The 19,367-nt window shown below is 34.4% G+C and overlaps 1 long non-coding RNA gene across 1 annotated transcript; it reads right to left on the bottom strand.

Moving 5' to 3' along the window:
- Nucleotides 1–2,365: 2,365 nt before the first annotated feature.
- Nucleotides 2,366–4,911, bottom strand: LOC128286720 (uncharacterized). The gene is made up of 3 exons (XR_008277357.1): nucleotides 4,818–4,911; nucleotides 4,263–4,345; nucleotides 2,366–2,822 (listed from the first exon to the last, which is right to left on the bottom strand). It is a non-coding gene; the product is annotated as an uncharacterized LOC128286720 (long non-coding RNA).
- Between the last annotated feature and the right edge of the window lie 14,456 nt (nucleotides 4,912–19,367).

Below are 19,367 nucleotides of genomic sequence, written 5' to 3'. Positions count from 1 at the left end.
TTCAGTATGATACAAAAACAATTTCTGTTCTTATACGAGCTTATGAAAGGTCTTTTATTAACCCAAGGTCGATTAAGGACTAAATTGTAAAGTTTTCAAAATTTACAAGTTGACGTTGCAACATTATTAGTCAATGAGTTACGTTATGACTTCAAACATCTCAACGTCATGACGTCATTCATTGTTGATCCATGTCACGACATTGGGGACTTGTAGTCGCAATGTCACCACTGTTTTGGCAAGAATCACTTTGGTACAAATTCAATACTTTCAATCAAACACAATTTTTTTTTTTACAAACACATGCCTATACCAATTTCATCCATGCATCAAATTATCCTAAACCATACCAAGTTGAGTTTATAAAACAATTAGAATCCCTACTCAATTGGCACCAAACACATGATCAAAACCTAGCTCATTCAAGCTATTCACCAATCTTAATCTATCAAATTACCAATATATAAGGTCCATGTAAGCTTTAAAAATTGAGGATTCAAAAGACATTGATATGATCATATTAGACTTATATTAGACCATATATAAACTTAGCAAACAACATAGTCTTGTCCATTAACATAACATAAGCAGTCATAATTAAGGATGACCATTATAAAACACAATGATCCTATATACATGACACAACTTTAGGAACCAAAAATGAACATATTTCTATCGTTTCAATGATAGTGTGACATTTGCAAAGATTCGGCTTTGAGAGTTCCGCAAGTTGATGATCTACAAGTAGGAGAAACAACTAGAGTGAGCATTTAAATGCTTAATATGTTCAAATGGAATTAAAACACATACCTTGCTCATAGGTGAGCATGATATAACCACAAATTAGGCATACATTTAGCTAGCACATGACACTCTAAGTCACAACAAGGTATACAAAAAAATCATGAGTATTAATATGCATTAAACATGATAAAAGTAACATAAACATTACCAATTTACACCATTTCATATAGGTTTATCACAAATTTCTCTACTTTTATTAAGATCATTACCATTTCATATTACATCATCAATTTACAAGATCAAGCCATTTCAATTTGAATCACGAATCATAATAACACATTAAATTAGTTCATTTTTTCATTTTAAGATCCATTTTCAACATTTTTCCTAATGGAACCCTAGTAAAATAAACTCGGATACATGAGTGTACTACACCGCATTAGATAGCTTGTAAGAGCTTAACTATACTTCACGAAGGCACCAAAATGCAAAGCTCGTAAGAATCAAATGTATAAACATTTTCAATTACATCCCTCTACCACATCAAAGTCTCTGTAGGGAGAAATAATGCTTGATGATCCATAAAAAATGCAAGATCTCGATATATCCTGTCATAATGTAACACCCCTAACCCGTATTCGACGACGGAACAGGGGTACGGAGCATTATCAAACTTATAAGTCAAACAATTATACATCTCATTTACATTTATCATTCATATAAAAAAACTATTCAAATACATTTAGTCAGTCTCTAATACGAGCCCTCGAGGCCCTAAATAGACATTAGAAGTGGTTCGGGACTAAATCGAGTTCTCTACGAATTTTTAAGAAAACATAGAAAATTTTTCAAAGTGCAAGGGTCACACGCCCGTGTGGCCAGGGTACAGGTCTGTGTGGCTATGGAACACCCTGTGTTTCAAGCCGTGTCTGACCTTGTGTAACTCACTGACTTGGGTCACACGGTCACACCACACACCCGTGTGCCAGGTCGTGTACCCTTCAAAATGGCCTCACACACCCGTGTGCCAAGCCGTGTGAAAACTGGAGGGTATACTAACTTGTGCCATATTGCCAAGCCACATGCCCGTGTGCTAGGCCGTGTGAAGCTATTGACTTGGTTTCAAAAGAAATATCAAGGGACACACGGCACACACGGCTAAGACACACGCCCGTGTCTCTAGCCGTGTGGACAAAAATAGGCCTCTTTCGAAGCCATATTCCTCACCCACATTGGTACCAACCTGTAACACCCCTCGCCCGCATCCGACGCTGGGACGGGGTTCGAGGTGCTACCTAACTTTTACTAACACTTTCATACTAAACGGGGCCATGAAATCTCAAATAGTTAAAACTTTTCTTTTCACATACAATCATCCCATATACGGGCTTACGAGGCCCAAAACATACATCTGAGTGGTTCGGGACCCAATCGAGAACTCATGAAAAACTTAAAAAAATCTCTTGCGTTAAGGCTTCACACGCCCATGTGCTCAGGTCGTGTGGCCAGAAATAGGCTAATTATTAAGCCTTTTATCACTCTCACACCATATGCATAGATACATACTTATCTAATAACATACAACGTGACATAAATGAGCTCTTAAACATCTACAAACATGTTATGCTCAAGTTATTTTCTTATGCAATAAATATTATAGAATTTGCCCATATCATTACCACATACTAGACATAACTATCATTACATCACAAACCATTCATGAAGCATTATTAACTATTTACTAATCACTTAATTCTGCATTAGTTACTAGCTCATCAGTGAATCTCAATTCAATCTCTAGGCATACATATTGTAAGCCACATCACAAGAAATAATAACATAAATGCATAAGAATAATCATATGGGCCCATAACGATATTAGCCGACATAGGCCAATTTACATATACTACCTTAATAACAAGCCAATGCCTTTGGCTAAATCATAATATTACATACTCACATTAAAACCCTATACATGCCATAGACTCGAATCACTTGAGTTTACTTACTCCGATAACGTTAACTCGATAGGGTGATAATATCTCTGACGGCCTCCAACCCGAGCTAACCTAGAAACTCTAAAAAACATGGGAAAGAAGGGGGGTAAGCTTTCACTTAGTAAGTTCATATGAAAACAATAAGCAACTCATTAACTTGTTTTATCAATGTTTATAACATATTCTCAAGTTCACTACAAGCTGTCTTCCTGAGCAACAGTCACTAAATTATTTATATCTAGAGCTAAGAAACTCCGAATTAAGTTCTGTTAATTTTCCCTGAAACTAGACTTATTTTCCTTTCTTCCATAAAATTTCCAGAATTTTTGGTTAAGCCAAATAGTACAGTTTATTAGTTAAATTCTCTCCTGTTTCAGGGTATGACCACTCTGACCCCTGTGCACTACAAACCGAATTTCTCCCTGTACAAAATTCCAATGATCATGCCATTTATTTCCAACAAAAATAGACTCAATAAGGAATCTATTCATGTAAGGTATAACTCTTAATAATTTTTGTACAATTTTTTGTGAATTTATAAAGTTAGAACAGGGGATCTCGAATTCATTCAGACCCTGTTTCACAAGAATTCAAATATCACACAATATGGAATTCTTTTTCTTCCCTGTTTCTCTCATGTGAAAATAGACTCATTGAGCTTTAATCCCATATTTTATTCTGCCTCTAACTCATTTTCTACTATTTTTAGTGTATTTTCAAAATTACACTACTGCAGTAACTCAAATCTGTCAAGGCTAAATTACTCATTCATGATCATTGTTCACAAAATTAATACAACATCGTTTGTATAATCATCACCGAGACATTCATATCACATTTTCATTTACCATCTTACCATATTCTTGTTATGTCGAGTTTTCAACCCGAGGGTTAAGTACATACCTGTTCAAAGTATCCATTTCACAACATTTACCAATACGTCCCTTTCATCTCGAGTATTCCTCCATTTGAGTAGAATTTTACCCGTTGAACACATCGGAATATAATTCGGATACATGGAAAGTTTGCACATAAGTGCCACATATGTAGCCAAGCTACCATGTAACCCGCCCATAAGTGAACTCGGACTCAACTCAACGAGCTCGGGCGTTCGCATCCATAAGTGAACTCGGACTCAACTCAACGAGCTCGGATGCCTAGTTACATCTCAAGAACTCAGACTCAACTCAACGAGTTCGAACATTCGCATCCATAAGTGAACTCGGACTCAACTCAACGAGTTCGGATGCTCAACCATCCTAGTGACATGTCACTTGTATCCTAATCTATTCCTAAGGTTCAAACGGGATTTTCCTCGAACACATATCCTTGCCATCTTCCGTAAAATACCGAAACCAATACTCTAGTAGCGCTTTATATTTAACAGATAATACACATAACTTGCATTTTATTCAAAATAACCACAAAGCATATATTTCATGATAAAATCAGCATATCATATATTTAACATCAATAACTTAAAAATAACAATTATGCTACATTATTTACACATGAACTTACCTCGATACCACAAAGGTGAAAAGACATACTCGTCCATAAATCGATTTCTTTCCGTTCTAGGTCCAAATCTCAATTTTCATCATCTATAACATCACATTTAGCCTACCAATCAGTCACAATATTCATATGGGTCTAAAAATCATATTTTTACAAATTTTCATTTTGACCCCTAAACTTTTGCATATTTGCACTTTTTCCCCAATGCTCGTAAATTAATTTTTATCACATTTCTTTACTCCTTGAGTCTAGATGAACCATTTTCATAACTATAGCAACTCATAATTTCAACTATTTTACACATTTACAACTCATTTTACAACTTAGCAATTTACCCCTTTTTAAGGTATTTTCATGCAATTTCTTTCACAAAAGTTGTTTATTAGACAACTAGGACTCATAATCTTCCATAAAAACACAGCAAACAACACATTTAATCTCATGGTAAAACCCTAGACTCTTCATCATTTTGCAAAATAATCCCCTCTTATGAAAGCTTATGCTTTAGGGGTTCCAAAAATACAAAAATCATCGAGCAAAGACATTAAAATCACTTACAAGCAAGGGAAATATGTTGCTGAAATTTCCAGCTTCAAAACCCTTTCTTTGCTGCATATTTTGGTGAAGGGGAAGAGAAAAATGATAGCTTTTTCTTTTCTTTTTTTTTATTTGTTAATAATAAAACTATTTTGTCTAATTTTGACTTTTCAACTATTTTGTCTCCCATGGCCGGCCATCACACTTTTAATGGCCTAATTTCACTTTAAAGACCCCCAATTTAAGATACAAGGCAATTTAACACCTTTAGGTATTAAAACACAACTTTTACTTTTTACGCGATTTAGTCCTTTTTCGAAATTGGACTAGGAATCGCTAAAATTAATATACCAAAATTAACATGCACTTATAAAATCATATTATAACACATAAAATAATACTAAAATAATTTTCTCTGGCCTCGAATAGTGGTCCCGAAACCATCGTTCGACTAGGCCCAAAATCGGTCATTACATTTCTTCCCTTTAGGGATTTTCGTCCCAAAATCTTACCAGAAAAAGTTGTTCTCTACTTTCACGAGTCACTTATATCGTTTTCTCACAACTTACAAAACAACTCCGCACAAGCTCATACTCAAGATTTCCTATAGCTTTTCCATAGTTGAGGTATAAACCTAGGAGCTCAATTTGAAACACTGGAGACTGACATTCTTGGAACTATAAACTCAGAAACATACAACTCAGTCACATCTGTTGAATAATATATCTGTACATACTAAAATAATCATGCAGACTTCCATCATCAATCTTTCACAATTCAACTTGCATCTCTCTTTTTTCCTGGAAATGAGAGACATCCCGATACGAAATTCATAACAGTCCTTTCTCATTTTCTTCCCACTGTCATCACTGACAATAATGATCTCGAATACATTTGATATTTGGCTTTACCCTATAGACAATTCGACATCCTTTGAACGAATAAACAAGATATCTTTGTGAACTCAGACTCAATTCTCTGATACCCGAGTTTCTCAAGATCAAATCTTACTCAAATTAATAGTAATAGAAATCAAAAATCAAATCCTCCCTGCAATTCCAAATTAAAAGTCGAATCATGTTGTACTTGTTTAATTTACCACTTATAGCCACATTTCTATACTCTGATCATCAACTGTTTAGAAACTTTACTAACATGAATCAAATGATTCCAACTTCATAGATGTGGTCTTTTTATTAATCAGGATAACTATACTTATAACATCTCTCGAACAAGAGAAATCCAAATAATATGTTTCCATAACATACTTTCAAAAATAAAACCCCATCATTTCTGACTGTACGACTACTTACCAAAGAACACGTAACGGTATTCTCGAACCAGAGAATAAACTTAAATGCACATAACTCAGATTTACCTTTGCAGAATAACCATTCTTTACCCTAGAAGTTTTAAAGAAATCTCGACATTGAAATCCCCACACTTCTATGGTCGAGCCAGAAGCTTAATCATAACAGATTCTAATATCGCAAGTCAAAGATTACTCGTAAAGATAAGCCAAGCTTGATAATTCTCGAAACAAGTACAAGAGAAAAGCCAATATAAGAAATTCCAAGATATAAAGACTACACCAGAAATTCGAGAATATAATCCAGAAGAAAATAATAAATATGATCCGAAAAATCCTCGAGAGAAAACCGTAGGAAACTACATGTCATGACGCTTTAGAATTTCTCATAATAGAGATAATATAATTCTCGCATATATAAACCATAATCAATAGAACATCAGAATAATCTCACATAGTTTTTTTTTTTTTTTTACTATCAACTTCATTCCAATATATCAGAATAGAAATCTGAAGAGATGGGGAAAATGTCAATTATAACTAACTGGACCAATAGAGCTTTTCATCTAATATCACAATCACTAGCATTCTCGTATGATAGAATTTCCATTCGAAAGAGATAACCATACGTATTCCCCAGAATTGAGGAAAACATAGAATACTCAGAAGAGAAAGATAGCCATCACTTTTATTTGATTGAATCCGACATACTCAAACATCAGTGCAAGTTCGACATTATTCCTCTAACTAATTCTGTCTTCACTAATCCCATACTATTCCATTATTATACTTTTTAGTTTCACTTTTGCAAGCTTATGCAACATATCTCTCGAGAATCTCATCGTATAACTCTATTCTGGTAAGGGGGCGAAAATTGTAAAGCCTCTAAACTTTTGACTCTCAAGCAAATACATATTCAACAACAATATAGCTTTACGCATATTGATTCAAACATTTCAAATTTCCAACTTGTTATGAACACATTTTCACATATCTCAGTAATACATGCAACTTTATTTCGTGCGAATATTAGCTAAACATAAGTGAATTTATCATAACTCAAACTTTCATTTCTTTTTTTCAAATTACCCTTAATGTTTTATCAAATTCCCATATTTAGTCTTAATCACTTGCCAATATTTATCAAATTGGAGAACGTCTTATGGTTTTGAGTACATCGTTTACTTGATGCCATAGTTCAACTATGGTCTTGTACTAGCTCTCATCTATCTCAGATCGATGCCGTGTCCTGCATGTGTCTTACATCGACACATGTAACCGTCTTGACGCATGTCCCGCATATGTCTTACATTAGCACATCTCGTAGCCGACGCATGTCCTGACATGTCGACATTGACTAACATCTCGAGGCCGATGCATGTCCTGCACATGTCTTACATCGCTCTCATCGTGGTGATGCATGTCCTGCACATGTCTTACACTAGCCCTTGTCTCAATGCCGATGCCATGTCCCATACATGGTCTTACACTGGCACACAAATCTCATGTATTGCCATGGTCCAACCATGGTCTTTTCCGTCAATTCATTAGTGAACGATCGTACTCATTCCCTGCGTTCCATCCAATTTGATCTTTCATTACAACTTTCATGCTATTGTGACATTTATGATTACAGAATCGAGATTATAAAGCATAACATTACTGCATCTTGACTTCATCAATCTAGACATAAATGTCAACCTCATGTATATATTGATTATTAATCATGCAATAAAAGCATTCATACATACATTCTGTCATTTCAAGCAAATTTCTTTCTTTTCCTAAACACTTGGCCAAATCAAGTTGAACATTTAACATCGTATGAATACTAACATGCATAAAAGCGTTTTTTCACAACTTAATTGTGTTTTACTCCACTATTTCACATTCTTTATCTCAAGAGTATCACATAATGAAAATTAGTTCATATAAAAAAATCATGGATTTCTTTTCATACCTTTCCCAATTTTCAGCATTTCATAAGCATGATTCAATAATCTCAACGTTACTCTTATCTCTATCAAGATTTGCTCGGTTGGAACTCATTCCTGTCTTAATCAACAGTTTTGTTAGGGCTGAGAGATATCACACTATCACGAGTAATACTATGGCATGTATAGCTAGACTCTCTTACGCTAGGTTAGCCCGAGAACCGACTAAACCATGCTCTGATACCACTAAATGTCACACCCCTCGCCCGCATCCGACGCCGGGACGGGGTTCGAGGTGCTACCTGACTTTTACTAACACTTTCATACTAAACAGGGCCATGAAATCTCAAATAGTTAAAAAATTTTCTTTTCACATACAATCTGTCCCATATACGGGCTTACGAGGCCCAAAACATACATCCGAGTGGTTCGCACCCAATCGAGAACTCATGAAAAACTTAAAAAATCTCTTGCGTTAAGGCTTCACACGCCCATGTGCACAGTGCCGTGTGGCGTAAATAGGCTAATTATTAAGCCTTTTATCACTCTTACACCATATGCATAGATACATACTTATCCAATAACATACAACGTGACATAAATGAGCTCTTAAACATCTACAAACATGTTATGCTCAAGTTATTTTCTTATGCAATAAATATTATAGAATTTGCCCATATCATTATCATATACTAGACATAACTATCATTACATCACAAACCATTCATGAAGCATTATTAACTATTTACCAATCACTTAATCCTGCATTAGTTACTAGCTCATCAATGAATCTCAATTCAATCTCTAGGCATACATGTTGTAAACCACATCACAAGAAATAATAACATAAATGCATAAGAATAATCATATGGGCCCATAACGATATTAGCCGACATAGGCCAATTTACATAACTAATACTACCTTAATAACAAGCCAATGCCTTTGGCTAAATCATAATATTACATACTCACATTATAACCCTATACATGCCATAGACTCGAATCACTTGAGTTTACTTACTCCGATAACGTTAACTCGATAGGGTGATAATATCTCTGAAGGCCTCCAACCCGAGCTAACCTGGAAACTCTAAAAACATGGGAAAGAAGGGGTAAGCTTTAGTAAGTTTCATATGAAAACAATAAGCAACTCATTAACTTGTTTTATCAATGTTTACAACATATTCTCAAGTTCACTACAAGCTGTCTTCCTGAGCAACAGTCACTAAATTATTTATATCTGGAGCTACAAAACTCCGAATTAAGTTCCATTAATTTTCCCTGAAAATAGACTTATTTTACTTTCTTCCATAAAATTTCCAGAATTTTTGGTTAAGTCAAATAGTACAGTTTATTAGTTTAATCCTCCCCTGTTTCAGGGTATGACCACTTTGACCCCTGTGCACTACAAACCGAATTTCTCCCTGTACAAAATTCCAACGATCATGCCGTTTATTTCCCATAAAAATAGACTCAATAAGGAATCTATTCATGTAAGGTATAACTCTTAATAATTTTTGTACAATTTTTTGTGAATTTATAAAGTTAGAACAGGGGGATCTCGAATTCATTCAGACCCTATTTCACAAGAATTCAAATATCACACAATATGGAATTCTTTTTCTTCCCTGTTTCTCTCATGTGAAAATAGACTCATTGAGCTTTAATCCATATTTTATTCTGCCTCTAACTCATTTTCTACTATTTTTAGTGTATTTTCAAAGTTACACTACTGCAGTAACTCAAATCTGTCAAGGCTAAATTACTCATTCATGATCATTGTTCACAAAATTAATACAACATCGTTTGTATAATCATCACCGAGACATTCATATCACATTTTCATTTACCATCTTACCATATTCTTGTTATGTCGAGTTTTCAACCCGAGGGTTAAGTACATACCTGTTCAAAGTATCCATTTCACAACATTTACCAATACGTCCCTTTCATCTCGAGTATTCCTCCATTTGAGTAGAATTTTACCCGTTGAACACATCGGAATATAATTCGGATACATGGAAAGTTTGCACATAAGTGCCACATATGTAGCCAAGCTACCATGTAACCCGCCCATAAGTGAACTCGGACTCAACTCAACGAGCTCGGGCGTCGATCCATAAGTGAACTCGGACTCAACTCAACGAGCTCGGATGCCTAGTTACATCTCACGAACTCGAGACTCAACTCAACGAGTTCGAACATTCGCATCCATAAGTGAACTCGGACTCAACTCAACGAGTTCGGATGCTCAACCATCCTAGTGACATGTCACTTGTATCCTAATCTATTCCTAAGGTTCAAACGGGATTTTCCTCGAACACATATCCTTGCCATCTTCCGTAAAATACCAAAACCAATACTCGGTAGCACTTTATATTTAACAGATAATACACGTAACTTGCATTTTATTCGAAAATAACCACAAAGCATATATTTCATGATAAAAATCAGCATATCATATATTTAACATCAATAACTTAAAAATAACAATTATGCTACATTATTTACACATGAACTTACCTCGATACCACAAAGGTGAAAATACATACTCGTCCATAAATCGATTTCTTTCCGTTCTAGGTCCAAATCTCAATTTTCATCATCTATAACATCACATTTAGCCTACCAATCAGTCACAATATTCATATGGGTCTAAAAATCATATTTTTACAAATTTTCATTTTGACCCCTAAACTTTTGTATATTTGCACTTTTTCTCCAATGCTCGTAAATTATTTTTTATCACATTTCTTTACTCCTTGATTCTAGATGAACCATTTTCATAACTATAGCAACTCATAATTTCAACTATTTTACACATTTACAACTCATTTTACAACTTAGCAATTTACCCCTTTTTAAGGTATTTTCATGCAATTTCTTTCACAAAAGTTGTTTATTAGACAACTAGGGCTCATAATATTCCATAAAAACACAGAAAACAACACATTTAATCTCATGGTAAAACCCTAGACTCTTCATCATTTTGCAAAATAATCCCCTCTTATGAAAGCTTATGCTTTAGGGGTTCCGAAAATACAAAAATCATCGAGCAAAGACATTAAAATCACTTACAAGCAAGGGAAATATGTTGCTGAAATTTTCCAGCTTCAAAACCTTTTCTTTGCTGCATATTTAGGTGAAGGGGAAGAGAAAAATGATAGCTTTTTCTTTTTCTTTTTTTTTTTATTTGTTAATAATAAAACTATTTTGTCTAATTTTGACTTTTCAACTATTTTGTCTCCCATGGCCGGCCATCACACTTTCAATGGCCTAATTTCACTTTAAAGACCCCAAATTTAAGATACAAGGCAATTTAACACCTTTAGGTATTAAAACACAACTTTTACTTTTTACGCGATTTAGTCATTTTTCGAAATTGGACTAGTAATCGCTAAAATTAATATACCAAAATTAACATGCACTTATAAAATCATATTATAACACATAAAATAATACTAAAATAATTTTCTCTGGCCTCAGAATAGTGGTCCCGAAACCACTGTTCCGACTAGGCCCAAAATCGGGCTGTTACACAACCTATACACATCAATTAACATACAACCATGACAGAAATAGGTACTCAAAACCAACCAATATCAAGTTTATAACATGGACATTTACACCACAACATGATATAACAAACAAATTCATTCGACCACTTTAAAACATACCAAATATACTTCAAAGGTTACCTAAATGGTCAACTACATGTATGAGGCATTATGCCTAACTTAACAGTCATAACATTCTCAAATTTCAACCACTTGGAACTTTCAATACCAATTCATCAACATGGCTTTCACATAGAAAGTATACATAATATATCATAAGGACATTTACATCTAATTACATATCAAAACATATATCATTTTCAAGCTAGATCGATTGGCTAATTACACCACAAAACATATAGGCCACATTAGCCAAAATACCTATACATGCCGTTTAACCCAAAATGTAAAGTCCAAAGTACCAAAATGGGTATTTGATAGTGTGACGCAAATCTCCGATGACCTCTAAATCGAGCGAGCTTCCAAGGCACTATAAAACATGGACAAATAAGCTGAGTAAGCAATTTAGCTTAGTAAGTTCGTAAAACATAGAATAAAACTTACCATAAATAACTCAAAGCATAACTCAGTTCAATTTGGCCAAAGCCTATCATATACTCCATAATCATGTTAGTCATATATTCACATAAAACTGAAAATCATATATGAATTCATCGATTAATTGAATTCCCTGTACATGTAATGCCTATGCTGTGTAATCATATATCAAATATCAACCATTTCCATGTAAATACCTGAACTTGTTCATATTGGACTTGTATAACCCTGTAATAATATTATGCTTGTTGAACTATCTAGAATGCCGTTAGATACGCCAGTGGTACATGCAAAATGTACTGAACAATAAATTCGTCAATTCCTATATATGTATGCCTTTACGAGCCAGAATCGGTAAGCTCCTCTGAGCCAAAATACGGTAAGCCCATATGAGCTGAGAATCGGTAAGCACATACAAGCTGTGGTGAGTCCGCAACACATGCCAGAGCTCAACCAAAATCGGTAACCCTAATGACATGTCATTTGTATCTTACGAATTTCTAATGTTCAAATGGGGCTTGGTATTCTTAGTACTATATCAGTTATGCATTCAATATTTATACACCATAATTACTAAATTCACATACATATATTTCATTTAAAGTATATAAATACAAAATGTAATTATACGAACTTACCTCGAATTAGTACGGAGTAAATCGACTGATCAATCCGCTACTTTTTCTTTTCCTCGGTTTAAATCTGAACATGGCTTTTCTTAATCTATATAATATCAAATTTAACTAATTTAATAATTATTCTATTTAATTCAGTCCAATTTCATAATATGGAAAAATTATCATTTTGCCCCTAACATTTAAGTTCTTTACAATTTAGCCCCTAGGCTCGTAAAATGAAATTCATGCAACTCAACACCCAAGCCTAGCTGAATTTTATAGGTGCTCAAAACAGCCCACATATAGCATAATTTCACACATTTATCACCAACTTTTCTTTTTTCACAATTTCACCTATATTTGACCATTTCATTAAAAATCCTTTAACAAAAGTTATTTATTTAACAATAATGATTCATTTTCTTCCATTAAACATCAAGAAAAAAAAATGCTCTCATGGTAACACCCTAGAATTCAATCATATTGCAAATTAGTCCTCTATTTAACTAGACTAAGCTACAACTGTTCCGAAAACATAAAAATCAACAAAAACAGGACAAAGCATCACTTACATGCTAAGGAATAGCTTGGCTGAAATTTTCAAGCTTCCATGGCTATTTCTTGTTTGTAGAATAGGTTGGTGTAAGCAAAATGTAAAAGATGATAACTTTTCTTTTGTTTTATTTTATCTTTAATTTACCTTATACCAACCTAACATTACTAATTTCATGATTACACTCCATGTACATCCACTAACTCAATTAGTGGTCTAATTACTCAATAAGGACCTCTAATTTAAAGTTCTATAGCTGTTTAACACATTTACTAGTAAAACACAACTTTCGCACTTTATTCAATTTAGTTCTAATTCACAAATTGAGCATACAAACGGTAAAATTTCTTAACGAAATTTTTATACTATAATTCTAACATGCTGTTGATATTAAAATAATATTAAAATAAATTTTACGACCTTAAATTTATGGTTCCAAAACTACTATTCTGATTTCACTGAAAATAGGGCATTACACATAATTTCCGTATCATCACACATCCCGAACAAGCGTGCAAATGACCTTATTGGCATGCCAATCATATCCTAACATTTTACTAAGTTCACATATGCATCAATTATACATATTTGCATTATCATACCCTGTAATCATTCATGTTCACATGTTCATACCTTATAATTTTTGACATTTATATATCATACCATGTACCATTTCATATAAATCATCAATCTTAATTCATTTTTATTCAATTCAATTCCATTTCATTTTCTAGCCATGTATGCCAACTTAATCAACATTTAAAGTCATGTTCAAACATAGTTATAATGGAATAAACACAAGCATACATATAACCCAAAGAAGAGTTGTAAGTTCCATATGAACATACCTTTTCAAAACACAATACAGGTGGATTCGTTAGGGACTAATCTACAATTTATGCTTTTCCTTTACTTGCTCCACTTTGGTCTAATTCTTGATCTATACAAATATTTTATATACTAAATCAATACCACACATTATCACACAATGTCATGAGATGCATGATCCTAAATAAACTCTTTTTTTATTTCTCACATATTTTTCATTTTATTCAATTTAGTCCCTATACTCGGGAGAAGTATATCTTTTGATTCCTAGCTTCAAATTAAAATTAGATTTCACATACTTTAATCATAGACCTTATAATTTCTATTTCTAACAAAATTTCATGACAGGTTTTACATTTATTTAATTTGGTCCCTAATGTAACAAAGTTAATAAACAAGCTTAACTAGCTTTATAATTTAGTTTTCTTTTTACAATCTAAGCTCAATATCTATCAATTCCAAGCCTAATTAATCAATTATCACCATTTTAACTTACTAAAATTTCAACAATTGATCAAATTAATATATGGGCTAACTAAATCAAGCTTCTATGATCATAAATCTATAAAAATTACAAGAAAAAGGCTTGATTTCATTATCTAAGTGTTGACCGAATAGTAGGAAGAATTTTTTAAGCTTCTTTAAGGTTTTTCTATGGTGGATGGTGAAAGTGGAAAAATATGATGCATCTCTTTACTAATTTTTTCTTTTATGCATTGATTATTCACTAATTAACCTAGCTTAGTTAAGTTAATCATGCCTTAATTAACATAATTATCTCTTAATCATATATATAATGGAAGATGTAACACCCCTAACCCATAACTGACACCAGAATTGGGTTACGAGGCATTACCGAATAACACATCCCATTCACATACATTTATACATTCATTATCTAAAACCATTCACAAAAAGTTCACATCGTCCCTTATAAGGTTCTACGAGACCTTAAAACATGCTTAAAAGTGGTTCGGGACTAAACCGATAACATTAACAAACCTTAAGAAACTTAGAAAATTTTCTTTAATTACAGAGTCACACGCTCGTGTGAACAGGCCGTGTGCCTCACAAGGTTACCAGACACCCCCGTGTCATAAACCATGTGAAAAAAGGGCATACATACTGACTTGCACCACATGGCCAGAGACACGCCCATGTGCCTTGGCCGTGGGAAAACTAGAGGGGTTACTGACTTGGGTCAAATGGCCAACCACACGCCTGTGTGCCTAGCCCGTGCTCGAGATTGACTTAATTTTGTAGGGCTATCCTAGGGGACACATGGTCGTGTAAAATAGCCGTGTGTCACAACCTGAGAATCACGCCCGTGTCTCTGCCCGTGTAGACAAAAATAGGCCATTTTAAAATCCAATTTTTCCACCTTTATCTCATGCATATCAATCAACCTAAATGGTACCATTTCAAGACATTTATAAGCAACCAAAACAAACCAATTCATACACATATTATGTCCTCTTTGCACAACATTTCAACTACTCAATTCCATAACCAAATTACACCAAAATTATTAAACTTGTATAACTTCTAAATGTATCTCATCATCACCTACTTCAAGCTACAAAAATTACCATTCCTCAAACATTGATAACAACCAATTCAACATGCATTTAGCTATATCCACAATTAAAGCAACATACCAAAATAACCCAATATATATAATGCATTATAAGCACCATATATATCAATTATCAAGCATATGACTTAAGCCAACTTAAATGGCTAAAAACATACTAACATTTACATCATTAACAAGCTAATTCACATGGCTAACATCATAGCTTAAAATATATCAAAATGACACTAGCCATACATGCCATATTGATAATACTCTAGAACAACATATTTTATGTGCTAATTGCATGCTTATTTTGAGTATGATCCCACTAATTTGGATTATTTTGTGGTCTTTTATCTTTTAGCGATTAAATTGGAAGCAAGAGGAAATTTAAAGGAAAAAAGTGCGAATTTGAAGATATAATGGGCCAAGATACAAAGAAAGAGAGAAGTGGAGCCAAAAATGAAAATATGAAAGACCCAAGGACTAAAATGCAAAAGAAGAGATTTATAGCACAAGACTCTATTTTAATTTCAATTATATTAGGATAATTATTAAGGATTTTATTTAAATTTAATTCTAAGATTTATTTTCATTTATCTTTATTTATCTTTAATTATCTTTATTTATTTGTATTTATCTTTTAAAATTTTATTAGGAATATACTAGGATTTCTAGTACTATAAATAGGGGATGGAGTGGCACATATTTGACATCTCTTTTTCTGTAATCACTCCCTCTCCCCAAAACTTTGTCTTTTTGTTCTCTCCATATTTTCTTCAATAAAAATCTCACTTCTATTATATTTATTTCTTTCCCAAAAATCATGAGCTACTAAACCAATCTAGCCGAAGGTTGTCAAAATTCCCCAAAAAGGTTCATGAGGCTTAAAATCCAGACTTAGCTTTCTCAACAAGGTATTCATCGCTTCTCCGCATTACGGGACTGACGCTTCCGTCCATGTCCCTTAATAGGTGATCTTTTCAACTTGTGCAAGGAACGGCAGCTTTGTACTTTTTGGGAAGGTTGAACAGTTGGTTCGTTGGCCTTCTTCGTCAGAGGTTGGTGAATCTAAGAGACAAAACGGCGTGGTATTCGCCGTTGGGAAGAGGTGATCTAGCAGAAGATAGTCCCACAAAAGCGATTATTGGCTAGAGTCAGGCTCCGCCAAATTTTAAGTTTAAATCCTTGGAGTTGGTGGTCGTAGGCGTCCTCTTCCACTATAATTGGCTTATCCTGCTCGAGAAGGGTTACTTAAAAGTCAAGGATTGAACCCAAGGCGGAATAAGACAACCGGAGGCTAGAATCTCGCCACATAATAAACTTTCTCTATTTTCAAACTTTGTTTATTTTTTCCATTTTAATTTCTGAAATCTATTTAATTTGCAAATTTCAATTCACTTTAAATTCTGTTCTTATTTTTTTAGATTCTTAATTATATTTTTTTTATTTTTCAGGAACACAGGTTTTCTTGGCCAAGAAATTGTCCACGATTTCAAGAAACTAGCATTCGTACAATCCGGTCCCTGAGGATTCGACCCTACTTCAACTTTACTGTTATTTTTACTATTTTACAGAGAATAAGATATTTTTGGTACTCTTAACGATGCATTAAATTTTGGCGCCGTTGCCGGGGACCGATAACATACTAATCTTGTTTTTGTTTTTTATGACCAGATCTGCTCCAGGAACTCTTGCGTTTGATTCAGAAATTGAGAAGACTGTGAGAGCTAATCGCAAGGAAACAAAGATAAGGAAAAAGCAGTCAGTGGTGGTTGAGACTCAAAGTAATCCACTGCTAGAAATTAGAATCGACGACGAAGTAGAGTCTAGGGTTAACGAAAACCATACTCAAACATTTGAAGGTGAAAAAGCAGAAGTCGATTCCCCAGAAGAAGTGCTTAACGCTAGGGTTGATGTAAACCCTAATTTAGCACCTTAACTTATAATTCAGATAATTCGGCAACTGGCCGAAGTACCGACGGAACAACCGCCACTATACATCGCATATCCTACTATAGATACTGATTTTGAATTAAAGTCAGGCTTGATCCAGTTACTGCCAACTTTTCGGGGGTTACAGAACAAAAATCCCCACAAGCATTTGAAAGAATTTCTTATGGTTTGCCTTAGTATGAAACCTCAAGGGGTAACTGAGGATCAAATTAAGCTACGTGCTTTCCCTTTTTCCTTAGCAGATTATGCTAGGGAATGGTTATTTTATTTACCTCCTGGATCTGTAACGACTTAGGCTGAATTGTCTCGTTTGTTTCTCAACAGTTTTTCCAGTAATCGCAAGCAAAGAAAGTTAAGAAGAGAAATCGTGGGAATAAGACAAAAAGACGCAGAGTCTCTATACGACTATTGGGAGGGATTTAAGAAGTTGTGTGCAAGTTTCCCACAACACGGTATAACGGAACAGTATTTGCTCCAGTACTTTTATGAAGGCCTGAAACCCATGGAGATGAATATGGTAGATGCCGCGAGTAGAGGAGCGTTGGTCAACATGACTCCACAAGAAACAAGAGACTTAATCTTCACAATGGCTACAAATTCTCAGCAATTTCAAGCCAATCCTGAACCCCCTAGAAGGGTTCACCAGCTAAGTAATTCGACCTTAGAAGATAAGGTTGATAGAATTGCTAATATTTTGAATTCTCTTATTGCAGAAAAAGCAAAGACAGCCCGGTTATGCAGAATATGTGCTACCTCTGAACATACAACTGATGCATGTCCCAGTTTGAATGATGATACTATGGCTTATTTAGATGCTGTGGGAAATTTTCCTGGGCCGCCACAAAGGCGATACGACCCTTACGCTAATACCTACAACCCAGGATGGATGGATCACCCTAACTTAAGTTATGGGACCAACCTATGATTTAACCAGTCAAACAAAAATTGGTTCCCACAACAGGCTCGAGATTCAGGTAATTCTCTAGAAACCATGGTCAATAAATTAGCAGTTAATGTCATTGATTTTCAACAGCAAACTTTTAATTTCCAAAGAGAGACGAAGGATTTCCAACAGAAAACCGAGACATCCATAAGGGAGTTGACAATATCATTGAGAGATTGAACTCTCAAGAGAAGCTGCCATCATAAACAGAATCAAACTGAGGCAAAACGCAAATGCAGTGATGCTGCAAAGTGGAAAGGTACTGGAACCAATTCCTGGCAGAAATCTTGGCCAAGAAATCACCCAGGAAAATCCTGAAAAAGACGAACAGGTCTAAGTGAAACCTCCACTACCGAAAATCCAACCTCTATTTCCAGGACGATTAAATCAGTGTCAGAAAGGTAAGGAAGACAAGGAGATCCTCGAAACATTTAGAAATGTCGTGATCCATTTACCACTATTGGATGCCATCAGACAAATTCCGCGGTATGACAAGTTCCTTAAAGAACTCTGCACCAACAAACGAAAATTAACAGGTAATGAAAAGGTAAGTGTTGGTGAGAATGTATCTGCAGTGTTACAGCGGAAAATGCCATCGAAATGTAAAGATAGGGGCATGTTTCCAATACCTTGTAAAATAGGTCATTTAAGAATTAAGAAGGCTATATGTGATTTAAGGGCCTCTAGAAATGTCATGCCTTTTTCTATTTATGAATCACTTAACGCGGGTTTTTTGACAA

The sequence above is a fragment of the Gossypium arboreum genome, chromosome 13, assembly GCF_025698485.1.
Source record: "Gossypium arboreum isolate Shixiya-1 chromosome 13, ASM2569848v2, whole genome shotgun sequence".
NCBI lineage: Eukaryota > Viridiplantae > Streptophyta > Magnoliopsida > Malvales > Malvaceae > Gossypium > Gossypium arboreum.
The sequence above is the reverse complement of the archived record's forward strand: the minus strand, read 5'-3'. Positions and strand labels throughout refer to the sequence as shown.